Raw genomic sequence first — 3,901 nt, 5'->3', positions numbered from 1 at the left:
CCAAGTAACTAATTCTTTTGTAGGCTTGAGATCAATCAAATAACATACACAGAATCGACTTGACCTGGTCCAGCCGAGGGCCACCATGTAACCTTTAAACGTTGAATATCCTTCCTTCCGAGGTCTGCTGTAACACGATTCCGTACATGTGTACAGATCATTCGTTTTGCATTTTTGTATCGCAAGTAATTAGCTGGATTCAGTCTTTTGATCATTATTTAAACGTCAAATTCTTAAATATAGGAACAGCTTAGTCAATATTATAACTCTAGGTAAACTTTAAGACGATATCATTGACTTGATACTAGATCAATACTAAGTTAAGAAGACACAAAATTAACTCTTAAGTCGACACCAATTCAAAATTAAGAGAAAATGATACTAAGACAAAACTGAGTCGTCACTAATTAAACACTCTGTGCAGAAACTAAATAAACTCTAAATTATGTCAAAATTAAGTAAATAGTAAATCGATACTAAGTCAACACTAACTTAACTATGAATCGACATACAGTAAAATTGAGTCGATACTGTGCCAACACTAACTCGACACTAAGTCAACACTGTGTCGATACTAAATCTACAATAACTCGACACTAATTCAAAATTACGTCAAAGTTAAGTAAATAAATAGCAAGTCGACACTGAGTTATGTCTAAATTATAACTATGTAGAGACTAGGTAGACACTAAGTCAACATTAAGTAAATACTAAGTCAACACTAAGTTCATTTTGAATCGACACTAGGTAAAGTCTAAATGGATCTAAATGGATTCTAAATGGATACTAAATTAACTCTTAAGTCAACTCCAATTCGATATTAAGCCAGCACTGAATCGAAACTAATTCAACACTAACTGATAACTAAGTCAAAACTGTGTCGAAACTATGTAAACTGATACTAAGCCAACTACATTAAATTGAAATAATAAATCAATACTAAGTTAACTATGAATCGACATACAGTAAACACTAATACGAACTCGTAGGAAGACATTAAGTCAAAATTGAGTCGATACTATGCCAACACTAACTCGTCAAAACTGTGTCGGTACTAAGTCTACAATAATTCGACACTAATTCAAAATTACGTCAAAGTTAAGTAAATAAATAGCAAGTCGACACTAAGTTAAGTTTAAATCATAACTACGTCAACACTAAGTCAATACTATGTAGACTATAAGTCGACACTAAGTCAACATTAAGTCGACTCAAAGTAAACACTAAGTCAATTTACTCTAAGTCGACACAAAGTCAATACTAAGTCCATACCAAGTTAATACTAAGTCGACAATAAGTCAATACTATGTAGAGACTAAGTTCTATCTAAGTCGATGCAAAGTCAGCTATAAGTTAACACTAAGTTATATCTAAATCATAACTACGTCAACACTAAGTCAATACTATGTAGACACTAAGTCAACATTAAGTAGACTCAAAGTAAACACTAAGTCAATACTAAGTCGATACCAAGTTAATACTAAGACGACAATAAGTCAATACTATGTAGAGAATAAGATCTATCTAAGTCGATGCCAAGTCAGCAATAAGTTAACACTAAGTTATATCTAAATCATAACTATGTCAACACTAAGTCAACATTAAGTCGACTCAAAGTAAACACTAAGTCAATACTAAGTCGATACCAAGTTAATACTAAGTCGACAATAAGTCAATACTATGTAGAGACTAAGTTCTATCTAAGTGGATGCCAAGTCAGCAATAAGTTAACACTAAGTTATATCTAAATCATAACTACGTCAAAACTAAGTCAATACTGTGTAGACACTAAGTTAACATTAAGTCGACTAAAAGTAAACACTAAGTCAATACTAAGTCGACAATAAGTCAATACTATGTAGAGACTAAGTTCTATCTAAGTCGATGCCATGTCAGCAATAAGTTGACACTAAGTTAATCAACTCTATTTTTTAAGTTTGTTTTGCTGTGCACTTGACAAGTGTATGACGTTCAATTGGACGACAGTCAACTGGTCATTTGCAATGTTACCACCCTTATTTGTCCTGAGCTGCAGCTCTTAAAGACCATGCCTAAATCCACCCCTGTTCATTTTTGAATAACAGAAACAAGAAATATAAATATGGAAAATTTAGTTTGGACAGTTTGTTGTTTGTTTTAGTTATAAATGTCATTATAATAAGTGCTTGGTGAATGTATCGTATACGAAGAATATATATGATGAAAACAGTAAAAAAATACTAGGATTTATACAAAAACCGACTTTTAAAAAAACAGTTTTCGAATTTTCATTTATAAAATTCTTGAATATTACATAAAATTGAATAATTTGGATACAATATTGAAAATAATTGTCCACATAATTAGTATTACACATTTCAATTGCTTATCAATTCATATACATGCACATACGTAACAAAAAGTAAATTAACTTTCTTTTTATGATAATGAAGTTAATTTGAGTTGGAGAGACCTTCGGACGTTCAGTTTCATTCGTAATTATGTAATAACCTATTTTTTTTTCCCTTGCAGAATGCGTAAACTAATCAGTTTTCATTTTTTCAATGTATAGGAACATTATATAAAAAAAAAATGTATTTTATTCAATGGGATCGTATCGAAAAAGGCAAAGCAACAACCGATCGCTCTTGACCTAGTAAAAATCGTTCGAATAATTTGCTCGATATATTCATGCATTCATTTCAGTCACTGTGGACTCTCTCTCTTTCCAGCGCACACAATAAATACACGTATGAACAGACAGACAGACAACGTTCGTTTTGATCGCATAATTTTTTTCTTACTTTTCTCGTTTCTTGGTCAATTTTGCGTGTGCATCGAGCGACCTCGAGAAATCAAATCTCCGGCTGGAATTACACGTGCAACAGAGCAATAATTTTGGGTTTAAAACGACGGAAACAATTCGAAAATTGCGCAACTATAATCAGCTGCAGCGGCGATTACTCATTACTGTTTTTTTGTAAATTTTGTATTGTATAACGCAAAATAGGAACAATCCGGTTAGTCACGTTCGCTAATTACCGATCCGTCTGGATCTCATAGTCGAGCCAATTAGCTTTTGTTACGTAAAAGCTAATTAGAGTTTACATATTCCGATGTCTGCGCATCCTAATTGCAGCAACCTTCGTCGTGCTCAACGCATTTGATTCATGCAAAATAATAATAAAAAAAAGCTCAATTTTAATTTTGAACACTTTAATTTATGATTTAAGTATGGAACTGGTCGAAGAAGGAGGAATACACAAAAAAATCGTATTTTTTTTTTGCAAATATTTTTCCTTCTTCGATATGTAGTATCCCTTTCTTCGAGTCCGTCCATGGCGATGAGGCCAACGGACTGAAGCTCGGAGTCCTTGCTCTCGTTTCGGACGGGACCTATAGATTGTCTTCGAGCTATTACAGAAAAAAAATATATATATCTCTACATTCGATATATGCATATGAAAGGGTAAATGAATGTGTATCGCAAATAATCGTAACTAATTAAGTTTTCAAAGTCACGAGACGTTCGTAATAGAGTGGAGCAGGTTAGAACAGCAAACACACACACAAAAAAATAATAATATGGGCTTGTCCTCGTAGGGACGACCGAGAGTGGCAAAAGTAATAACCATTAAACTTCTCTGTGTTCGCTTTATTTAGCTGTGGGATGGTCGCAGAGCAACATTAAATTATTATCATTTATTATACAGAATGAATGAACCTTTCGATCATTCAAACTAAATCATTTAACTTCTATAGAATTAAGTGGAAAATTTGTAAGACAAATATGTTGTGCATTCAAATTAATTTCATGAATAATATATACCAATTTCTATACTATTATTATTGATACCGAAATTATAAAATAAGTAAATAAATAAATATCTCGCACATATTAATTATGACTTAAAAACATAAA

This window comes from Nicrophorus vespilloides, unplaced genomic scaffold (assembly GCF_001412225.1).
Source record: "Nicrophorus vespilloides isolate i.1.1-1 unplaced genomic scaffold, Nicve_v1.0, whole genome shotgun sequence".
In the NCBI taxonomy this organism is placed as follows: Eukaryota; Metazoa; Arthropoda; class Insecta; order Coleoptera; family Silphidae; genus Nicrophorus; species Nicrophorus vespilloides.
Note: the sequence above shows the minus strand (reverse complement) of the source record.